This window comes from Phocoena sinus, chromosome 4 (genome assembly GCF_008692025.1).
Source record: "Phocoena sinus isolate mPhoSin1 chromosome 4, mPhoSin1.pri, whole genome shotgun sequence".
Lineage (NCBI taxonomy): Eukaryota > Metazoa > Chordata > Mammalia > Artiodactyla > Phocoenidae > Phocoena > Phocoena sinus.
Window position 1 is genome coordinate 56,445,190 of NC_045766.1, and position 12,273 is coordinate 56,457,462.

The 12,273-nt window shown below is 41.2% G+C and overlaps 1 pseudogene; it reads left to right on the forward strand.

The window, feature by feature from the left end:
- The first annotated feature begins 2,179 nt into the window (after window positions 1-2,179).
- LOC116753426 lies at window positions 2,180-3,016 on the forward strand (annotated as a pseudogene).
- The last annotated feature ends 9,257 nt before the right edge of the window (window positions 3,017-12,273 follow it).

Consider the following 12,273-nt stretch of genomic DNA (forward strand, 5'->3'; position numbering starts at 1 on the left):
GATTCCCAGAACTTATTCATCTTATAACTGGAAGTCTGTACCCTTTGACCAACATTTCCCCATTTCCCCCACATCCCAGTCCCTGGAAATTACCATTCTACTCTCTGTTTCTGTGAGTTCAGATATTCTAGATTTCACATATAAGTGATGTCATACAATATTTGTCTTTCTCCGATGTATAACACTGAGCATGATGCCCTCAGGGTCCATCCATGTTGTCAAAATGGCAGGATTTCCTTCTTTCTCATGGCTGAATGATATTCCATTTTATATATATATATATATATATGTATGTATATATATATATGAAATGGATCTAGAGTCAGGATTTATGGGCCTAGGAATTGAGGAATAGAAATGGGAGTAGCACCATTCACTATTAGCCCTAATTATCCACAAGCAAATTTTTGCTTCTCATCCCCATGACCTCCCATCTCCAGCAGACTTCTGCTCTGCTAGTCTAAAGGTCTAAGTTTTAAAAGGAGGAATGCTTGAAGTATCAGAAATACAACAATGATTAAGCCATGATATCATATGTCACATCTATACATATATCTCACATCTTCTTTACCCATTCAACTGTAGCCAGACACTTAGGCTGTTTCCATATCTTGGCTATTGTGAATAATGCTGCAGTGAACATGGGAATGGAGATATCTCTTGGAGATCCTTTGGATATATACCCAGAAGTGGGATTGCTGGGTTATATGGTAGTTCTATTTTTAATTTTTTGAGGAAACTCCATAATGTTTTCCATAGTGGCTATAAGATACCCTCCTAGCTCCAAAGCATATTTCTATCATGGCATTTGCCATATTCCTTTTGACTATTTTTTTATTACATTTTTATGGGTCTTTCTTTTCTATCAAGCAGTGTCTTGAAGGGAATTCTTGTCAAATTCTATGCCTAGGACTTCTCTCCACCTGTCAATGCAGGGGACACGGGTTCAAACCCTGGTCCAGGAAGATCCCACATGCCACAGAGCAACTAAGCCCATGCACCAAAACTACTGAGCCTGTGCTCTAGAGCCCGTGAGCCACAACTACTGAAGCCTGCACGCCTAGAGCCCATGCTCCACAACAAGAGAAGCCACTGCGATGAGAAGCCCGCGCACTGCAACAAAGAGTAGCCCCCACCCACTGCAACTAGAGAAAGCTCATGTGCAGCAACGAAGACCCAATGCAGCCATAAATAAATAAATAAATTTATTATTTAAAAAAAATTCTATGCCTAGCACAAAGTGAGCACTCAGTGTTTGTAAAATTGAGTTGAACTAAGTTGTCTCATAAAACTTGTTTTCTTTTTATGCCAAAAAAGGAAAGAAAATGGGAGTTAGAGCTAGAAAAAGAAATAAGAAGAGGAAGAGGTGTGTATTCAAAATGCATTAATAGTAGGGGCTCAGTTAGTATTTTCCGAATAAAGTAATAAGAGACTATGAAATGAGCACTAGTACGTATCAGGCATTATGTGAAGCACTTAAAATACAACAATGATTAAGACAAAGTCCCTGCCCCAAAAAAGATTACAGAGGGAACACACAGATTAATGAATAAAAGGAATAGATATCACTGAGTTAATAGCGGTAGGGAAGAGACAAGGACACCTAAGGATAGTCACCGGTTCAGGTCAATGCTCTTTAACCAATTTACAAGTGCTAAACAGTCACAACCAAAACTGACCTATACTCTGAAGTTTTGGGAACTTCCCTGGTGCCTTGATAGCACATGTTTCCTACTTGGATACTAAATATTTCCAGTTCTATGAGGTCAACTCGACACATCAGAAAATACTACATGGACACAACCGCCACTAGGGGCGTCGCGCCGAGGCCGTCCTGCCCCGGTCTCTACGCCTGGCCCGATTGGCCGCACGGCGCTGAGGCCCGCCCCCGCTTGCGCGGGAGGGTCCGGGCGGTGGAGTCGCTGTGTCCCGGCGGCGTGGCGTGGAGCACCCGCCGGGGCCGCAGGAACAAGCGCCCCGCGGAACTGCTACTCCCAGAGCAGCCCGGGCCCCCCATCTCCGCCCCGCCGCGCTCTCAGGCGCCGAGCACTACAACTCCCGGCATGCCGTGAACTTGACGGCTGCGCCTCCAGGGTGGAGTCCGGCCCTCCCGGCCGCCCCGCTCTCCCGCCCCGTCCCCGCCGCTCTCCCGGCCGCGCGCGGAGCGGGGACGCGAGCCATGGAGGAGACACCGACCCCGCTACTGGGCAGCCGCAAGCCGCACCTGGAGAAGCTGACCTTGGGGGTCACCCACATCCTAGAATCATCCCAAGGTGTGACAGAGGTGACCATCATAGAAAAGGCGCCTGCTGAATGTCACATGATTTCTTCATGGGAACAAAAAAATAACTGTGCTGCCTGAGGATCTGAAGAACTTTTACCTGATGACCAACGGCTTCCACATGACATGGAATGTGAAGCTGGATGAACACACCATTCCACTGGGCAGCATGGCAATTAACAGCATCTCAAAACTGACTCAACTCAACCAGTCTTCCATGTACTCTCTTCCTAACGCACCAACTCTTGCAGACCTGGAGAATGATACACAAGAAGCGATATTTGAGCTGGATCCTTGCAACCTGAATGGGAAGGTTTGCCTTGCCTACAAAAGAGGTAAACCAGCATTAGCACAAGACACTGAGATCTGGTTCCTGGACAGAGCGTTATACTGGCATTTTCTCACAGATAACTTTACTGCCTATTATCTCCTGCTTATCACCCACCTGGGCCTGCTCCAGTGGGAGTACGCCTTCACAGCTATGGCATTAGCCCACAGGCCAAGCAATGGTTCAACATGTGTAAACCCATCACCTACAACACAAACCTACTCACGGAAGAGACCGACTCCTTTGTGAACAAGCTAGATCCCAGCAAAGTGTTCAAGAGCAAGAACAAGACATTAATCCCCAAATAGAAAGGGCCTGTTCAGCCTGCAGGTGGCCAGAAAGGGCCCACGGGTCCTCCTTCCACCTCTAAATCCTCCTCTGGCTCTGGAAACAATGTCCGAAAATGAGTGCCCAGCTCCCCGCCAGCCCCACAGCGATGATTTCCAAGCACAGATGCCCCAGGCGTGGCCCAAGCCTCAGATTCTGTGTATGGAACCATTGTCCTCTCTCCATCTGAGTTACAAAATCCTAGGCCTTTTACTTCCATTGGCTTGAGCCAGGAGTTGGAAGGGCATACTCAGCTCTCCCCAAGAATCCTTCTCTCATACCCCTTACAGCAGGTTGTGTCACCTACTAATTCTGGAAGCTGTGGAGAATGTAAGGTGTTGTGTAAGTGACTAAGTAGATCTATTAAGAGCTTTCTTTTCTTTCTACTCCAACCCCCTACCCCTCAGCAGTAATTAGAGAAGTCCCCCATAGAAACCACTGGTTTTGACCTATGAGGCATTAGAACTATGCTGCTCAACTGGTAGCACTTTTTTTTTACATCTTTATTAGAGTATAATTGTTTACAATGGTGTGTTAGTTTCTGCAGGTAGCCACTTTTTAAAGAGCTAAATTTAAGCCATATTAAAAATGGGAGTATTCATGTGGCTAGTGGAGTCTGTATTAGCACAGAGATGATGAAACATTTCTATCATCACAGAAAGTTCTATTGGGCAGCACTGCATTAGAATACTTTTGCATTACCCTTCCTCAGATCAGTTAATTTTTGTTAAAGAATAATGATACCTTAATTTGATGGGTTATAATGTTCCATGAAAAACCTTGAATATCCATTTTTATGTTCTTTATATCCTTCACCACAAACAGATCTTGCTTTGCTCATTTTCAGTTTCCTATAAAGTTTCTTCATCAGTTTCCTATAAAGTTTCTTGTTTCCAGTTTCGTGATGTGATATTTGTACGTTTGCCAAAATTATCTTTCTCACTTTTTTTTTTAAAGAAGAGGTGATTCTGCTGTACCATTAAAACCCAAACAAAACAAAACCTGCCAAGCATTGCTTTGCCAGGACTCTTCATGCACAGTTTTGATCAAATCAGTCACTTTGGACAAGAGCTTCCACCTGCTCTGCCTACTCACAACTGCTCAACAATTCATGGGGTAGCAGAAAAGGATAGACAGGAACCAAGTTGTCAAGGATAATAGCTGAGGTTTAGTCTTCCAGAAGCATTTTTCTGCCAAAACTCATCAAAGGGAGAAACAGCACTGCCAGATAAGAGATTCCAGCATTTGGCTCCTTCCCCAAGTCAGGGTTAGAAGGGGATTGAGAAGTTGTGTCATCTTCCACTGTGGTAGATGTCCTTCCTCTAGAGCTCATGGAGCCGCTGAATTATTTCTTAAGTCCTAGTCCAGTTCTCGATTTCACAAATGAAGCAGCAGAGGAGCCACAAAACAATGGTGCACTTCAAATCAGTGACAATCAGCTGGAATCCCAAAGGGCTGTAGACAGAAGAGGGTTCTAATAAGGAAAGGTTTGAGACCAGCCTCAGGAGGAGCAGAGCATTCAAGAGCAGGAATGGCTACCTAATATGTAGGACCCAGTGCAAAATGAAGATGTGGGACCTTTTGTCCAAAAATCAGGTAAACACTACCATTAGAAGTACTAATATGCAGTAGCAATTCTCATATCAGACAAAATAGACTCTAAAATAAAGACTATTATAAGAGACAAAGAAGGACACTACATAATGATCAAGGGATCAATCCAAGAAGATATAACAATTGTAAATATTTATGCATCCAGCATAGGAGCACCTCAATACATAAGGCAAATACTAACAGCCATAAAAGGGGAAATCGACAGTAACACAATCATAGTAGGGGACTTTAACACCCCACTTTCACAATGGACAGATCATCCAAATTGAAAATAAATAAGGAAACACAAGCTTTAAATGACACATTAAACAAGATAGAATTAATTGATATTTATAGGACATTCCATCCAAAAACAACAGAATACACTTTCTTCTCAAGTGCTCATAGAGCACTGTCAAGGATAGATCATATCTTGGGTCACAAATCAAGCCTTGGTAAATTTAAGAAAATTGAAATCATATAAAGTATCTTTTCCAAATACAATGCTATGAGACTAGATATCAATTACAGGAAAAAATCTGTAAAAAATACAAACACATGGAGGCTAAACAATACACTACTAAATAACCAAGAGATCACTGAAGAAATCAAAGAGGAAATCAAAAATACCTAGAAACAAATGACAAAGAAAACACGATGACCCAAAACTTATGGCATGCAGCAAAGCAGTTCTAAGAGGGAAGTTCATAGCAATACAATCCTAGCTCAGGAAACAAGAAACATCTCAAATAACCTAAGCTTACACCTAAAGCAATTACAGAAAGAAGAACAAAAACACCCCAAAGTTAGCAGAAGGAAAGAAATCATAAAGATCAGAAATAAATGAAAAACAAATGAAGGAAATGATAGCAAAGATCAATAAACCTAAAAGCTGGCTCTTTCAGAAAAACAAAATTGATAAAGTATTAGCCAGATGCATCAAAAAAAAAGGGAGGGGCTTCCCTGGTGGCGCAGAGGTTGAAAGTCCACCTGCTGATGCAGGGGACACGGGTTTGTGCCCCTGTCCAAGAAGATCCCACATGCTGCAGAGCAGCTAGGCCCGTGAGCCATGGCCGCTGAGCCTGCGCATCTGGAGCCTGTTCTCCCCAACGAGAGAGGCCACAACAGTGAGAGGCCTGTGTGCCACAAAAAAAAAAAAAAAAAAGAAAAGGAAAAAAGGGAGAAGACTCAAATCAACAGAATTGGAAATTAAAAAGGAGAAGTAATACTGACAATGCAGAAATACAAAGGATCATGAGAGATTACTACAAGCAATTATATATATGCCAATAAAATGGACAACTTGGAAGAAATGGACAAATTCTTAGAAAAGCACAACATTCTGAGACTGAACCAGGAAGTAATAGAAAATATAAACAGACCAGTCACAAGCACTGAAATTGAAACTGTGATTAAAAATCTTCAAAGAAACAAAAGCCCAGGACCAGATGGCTTCACAGGCAAATTCTATCAAACATTTAGAGAAGAGCTAACACCTATCCTTCTCAAACTCTTCCAAAATGTAGCAGAGGGAGTAACACTCCGAAACTCATTCTACGAGGCCACCATCACCCTGATACCAAAACCAGACAGAGATGTCACAAAGGAAGAAGACTACAGGCCAATATCACTGATGAACATAGATGCAAAAATCCTCAGTAAAACACTAGCAAACAGAATTCAACAGCACATTAGAAGCATCATACATCATGATCAAGTGGGATTTATCCCAGGAATGCAAGGATACTTCAATATACCCAAATCAATGTGATAAACCATATTAACAAATTGAAGGAGAAAAACCATATGATCATCTCAATAGATGCAGAAAAAGCTGTTGACAAAATTCAACACCCATTTATGATAAAAACCCTAGAGAAAGTAGACATACAGGGAACTTGCCTCAACATAATAAAGGCCATATATGACAAACCCACAGCCAACATCGTTCTCAATGGTGAAAAACTGAAACCATTTCTTCTAAGATCAGGAACAAGACAAAGGTGCCCACACTCACCACTATTATTTAACATAGTTTTGGAAGTTTTAGCCACAGCAATCAGAGAAGAAAAAGAAATAAAAGGAATCCAAATTGGAAAAGAAGAAGTAAAGCTGTCACTGTTTGCAGATGACATGATGCATAGAGAATCCTAAAGATGCTACCAGAAAACTACTAGAGCTAATCAATGAATTTGGTAAAGCAGCAGGAAACAAAATAAATGCACAGAAATCTCTTGCATTCCTATACACTAATGATGAAAAATCTGGAAGAGAAATTAAGGAAACACTCCCATTTACCACTGCAACAAAAAGAATAAAATACCTAGGAATAAACCTACCTAAGGAGACAAAAGACCTGTATGCAGAAAACTATAAGACACTGATAAAAGAAATTAAAGATAATACAAAGAGATGGAGAGATATACCATGTTTTTGGATTGGAAGAATCAACATTGTGAAAATGACTATACTACCCAAAGCAATCTACAGATTCAGTGCAATCCCTATCAAACTACCAATGGCATTTTTCACAGAACTAGAGCAAAAAAATTCACAATTCGTATGGAAACACAAAAGACCCCGAGTAGCCAAATCAATCTTGAGAATGAAAAATGGAGCTGGAGGAATTAGGCTCCCTGACTTTAGACTATACTACAAAGCTACACTAATCAAGACAGTATGGTACAGGCACAAAAACAGAAATGTAGATCAATGCAACAGGATAGAAATCCCAGAGATAAACCCATGCACATATGGTCACCCTGTCTTTGATAAAGGAGGCAAGAATATACAGTGGAGAAAAGACAGCCTCTTCAATAAGTAGTGCTGGTGTGACTGGACAGCTACATGTAAAAGAATGAAATTAGAACACTCCCTAGCACCATACACAAAAGTAAACTCAAAATGGATTAAAGACCTAAATGTAAGGCCAGACACTATAAAACTCTTAGAGGAAAACACAGGCAGAACATCTATGACGTAAATCACAGCAGGATCCTTTTTGACCCACCTCCTAGAGAAATGGAAATAAAAACAGAAATAAATGGGACCTAATTAAACTTCAAAGCTTTTGCACAGCAAAAGAAACATAAACAAGACGAAAAGACACCCCTCAGAATGGGAGAAAATATTTGCAAATGAAGCAAATGACAAAGGATTAATCTCCAAAATATACAAGCAGCTCATGCAGCTCAATATCAAAAAAACAAACAACCCTTGGGGTTTCCCTGATGGAGCAGTGGTTGAGAGTCCACCTGCCGATGCGGGGGACGCGGGTTCGTGCCCCAGTCTGGGAGGATCCCACATGCCACGGAGCGGCTGGGCCCGTGAGCCATGGCTGCTGGGCCTGTGCGTTCGGAGCCTGTGCTCCGCAACGGGAGAGGCCGCAGCAGTGAGAGGCCCACGTACCACAAAAAACAAACAAACAAAAAAAACTCAATCCAAAAATGGGCAGAAGACCTAAATAGACATTTCTCCAAAGAACATATACAGATTGCCCACATACACATGAAAGAATGCTCAACATCACTAATTAGAGAAATGAAAATCAAAACTACAATGAGGTATCACCTCACACCAGTCAGAATGGCCTCATCAAAAAATCTACAAACAATAAATGCTGGAGAGGGTGTGGAGAAAAGGTAACCCTCTTGCACTGTTGGTGGGAATGTAAATTGATACAGCCACTATGGAGAACAGTATGGAGGTTGGTTAAAAAACTAAAAATAGAATTACCATACAACCCAGGAATCCCACTCCTGGGCATATACCCTGAGAAAACCATAATTCAAAAAGAGTCATGTACCACAATGTTCACTGCAGCTCTATTTACAATAGCCAGGACATGGAAGCAACCTAAGTGTCCATCAACACATGAATGGGTAAAGAAGATGTGGCACATATATACAATGGAATATTACTCGGCCATAAAAAGAAACAAAATTGAGTTATTTTTACTGAGGTGGATGGACTGTCATACCGAGTGAAGTAAGTCAGAAAGAGAAAAACAAATACCGTAAGCTAACACATATATATGGAATCTAAAAAAAAAAAAAAGGTTCTGAAGAACCTAGGGGCAGGACAGGAATAAAGATGCAGACGTAGAGAATGGATTTGAGGACATGAGGAGGGGGAAGTGTAAGCTGGGATGAAGTGAGAGAGTGGCATGAACATATATACACTACCAAATGTAAAACAGATACCTAGTGGGAAGCAGCCGCATAGCACAGGGAGATCAGCTTTGTGTCCACCTAGAGGAGTGGGATAGGGCGGGTGGGAGGGAGATGCAGGAGGGAGGAGATATGGGGATATGTGTATATGTATCGCTGATTCACTTTGTTATACAGCAGAAACTAACACACCATTGTAAAGCAATTATACTACAGTAAAGATGTTACAAAATAAAAAAGAAAGAAAATACTATGCAGTTCAGGTCTAGAAAAGAGTTTGTTCACTTCCACTGAGTCCAATCTAGACACAGTACGCAAAAGAGAAAAACAATCTCTTGGAAAGGTATATTTTCTTAAAACTCTTCATGCACTGATATGTAACATTTGCTAAAGATTTATTTAGTGAAAGAAGCAAGGGAGAAGCCAGTATGTAGGGCTTGCTTCAAGCATATATGATGACCTCTTCTGTGGATACCAGTCAGCCTCTTTCCCAGCCACTCCTGTCATCACCAATGGGCTCATTAACAGTGGCCATGGTGGCAAGGATGGAGTTTATACATGGGCTCCACAATATGAACTCCCACTCACAAAAGCTGATCTGGCTACAACCACCGCTGACTGCCCAATCTGCCAGTAGCAGAGACTAACACTGAGTATGTGACAAGGCACCATTCCCCATCTAGTGGCAGGTTGAAAGCACTGAACCACTTCCATTGTGGAAGGGGTAGTACTTTTTTCTTACTGAAATAGACACTCTGGCTATGGATTTGGCTTCCCTACTTGCTATGCTTCTGCCAAAACTACCATCCTTGGACTTATAGAAGGTGTTACCCACTATCATGGTATTCTAACAATATTGCTTCTGATCAAGGAACTCACTTCTCAGCAAAAGAAGTGTAGCAATAAGCCCATGATCATGGAATCCACTGGTCTTACCATGTTGCCACCATCCAAAACATCTGGCTTAACAGAACAGTGGAAGGACTTTTTGGAGATTCAGTTACAGGGTGCAATACCTTGCAGAGCTAGCGCAAGGCTCTCCAGGAGCCTATATATGCTCTTATTCAGCATCCGATATATGATTATATTCCTCCCAGAGCTGGGGTTCACGGGTCCAGGAATTGAGGAATGGAATTAGGTGTGGTACCACTCACTATCAGCCCTAATCAACCACTAGCAAAATTTCTGCTTCTCATCCCCATGACCTCCCATCCTCAGTAGACCTCTGTCTGCTGGTCTAAAGTCTAAGGTTCAAAGGTAGAAATGCTTTCTCCAGTAGACACAAAAATTATTTAATTAAACTGGAAGTTAAGACTGATATGCCACAACTCACTCCTTGTGGTTCTAAATCCACAGCCAACGAAAGAGTTACTGTACTGGCTGGGGAGACTGATCCTAATTATCAAAGGAAAACTGAGTTGCTACTACACAATAAGGAACAGTATGTCTGGAATACAGGTCTCTTAGGGTCTCTCTTAGTACTACTATTCCCTTTGACTAATTTCCATTAATCAATGGAAAACTACAACCACCCAATTAAGGCAGGAATGCTTAATGGCCCAGACCCCTCAGAAATGAAAATGCAAGTCACTTCACCAGGCAAAGAGCTACAACAAACTGAGGTTCTTGCTGAGGGCAAAGAGAATATGGAATGAGTAGTGGAATAAGGTAGCTATAAATGCCAGCTACAACCACATGACCAGTTATAAAAATGAAAACTCAGGACTTTCCTGGTGGCACAGTGGTTAAGAATCCATCTGCTAATGCAGGGGACACGGGTTCGATCCCTGGTCCAGAAAGATCCCACATGCCGCGGGGCAACTAAGCCCGCGAGCCACAACTACTGAGCCTGCGTGCCACAAATACTGAATCCCACGTGCCTAGAGCCCATGTTCCGCAACAAAGAGAAGCCACCACAATGAGAAGCCCGTGCACCAGAAAAAAGAGTAGCCCCCGCTCACTGCAACTAGAGAAAGCCCACACACAGCAATGAAGACTCAATGCAGCCAAAAAATAAATTAAATAAATTTATTTAAAAAATAAATAAAAATGAGAACTATAATAGTTATGAGTACTTCTTTATGTTGTTATGAATATGTTTGTATGTACTTTAAGGAAATATATTTGCCTTCTACCCTCTCTTATCCCTTTATCATCTAAGATGTATTACAATAGTTAACTTTATGTCACAATAGTTAAGTGACAAAATATCAAGGATAAGAGTAAATATCACCCAAGGACTTTGCATCCTCTTCTGGCAAAGGGTTAGTGTGTTTTCATGACATGCAGGGTAGTTGTGTCATGTTAGATGGAAGTATGACTTTGTTATTGTCTTTATTTGGAGATTAAATATGGCTTAAGGAGATGTGTATGGTTGCCAGGATGACAAGACGTAGACTGTCATGGTCAGTTCTATGTGTCAGCTTGGCTAGGATGTGGCTCCAGTTATTCAAACACTAATCTAGGTGTTACTGTGAAAGTATTTTGTAGATATGATTAGCATCTATTATCAGTGGACTCTCAAGTAAGGGAGATTACCCTAAATAATCTGGGTGGGCCTGATTCTATCAGCTGAATGGTTTTAAGTGCAGAACCAAGGTTTCCCTGAAAAAGAAATTCTGCCTATGCCTGAAGCTTCAGCTCATGCCAGAGAGCTCCAGCTAGACCTTACTGATAGCCTGCCCTACAGATATATGTAGATATATAGTATACATATAGATATTATATAGATATATAGATATATCTTGCTTGCACATGACTATCTTGGCAAAATTCACAAGAAACTGGTATTGCTATTTGCCTTCTAAGAGGGAACTTGGTGGCTGGAAGATAGGAGAGAGACATTTTTCACTGTACACTTTCAGTAACTTTGAATTTTGAACTACTTGAATGTATTAGCTATTCAAAAAAGTTTTTTTATTTTAAAGTTATATAAAGTTATATAATTCCTTGAGAGAGCATGGTTCTAATTCTCACTAATTTCCTCTTCCCTTTTCCTTATATTCAGGTCTTATCTATGTCCATCTAGGTATACTGGCCCAAAACACTTTCTAAACACACAACTTTCAAACTGTGACTCCTTAAAAACTATCCATACCTTGAAAGAGTCAACGGACAACATAATCTTAAAAGACTCTGAAATTGTTCAAGAGTCCATATTCACCAAACTTTGGTGCTACAAGAAGTATGAGGTACTTTATGAAAATAAACCTCTATAGGGAGAATTTGCTAGTTGCTTCAGTGGTGTGTATAAAAATATTGTGGAGATTCACTTTGAAATAGCAAAACATCAAAGAAACAGGTGAGCACTCAATTGCAGCCCAACAGGGAGCCCCATTACACTACGTTACAGGGTAATCACTCATCTTTAGTGTTTCCTGGGATTTTGTAATGTCATTTGAAGCCATGTAACTTTATGGTGATGCATTGATCACGATGAATTTCTGCAGTGTTAAATGGCAGATGTTGTTATTAAAAAAAATACACCATTTCCGTATCAGACATAATCTCCAATTCGGATCCTTACTATTAAAGGTGAAAATATGGGGAACTAACCCTCCATCAATAAAATGGCA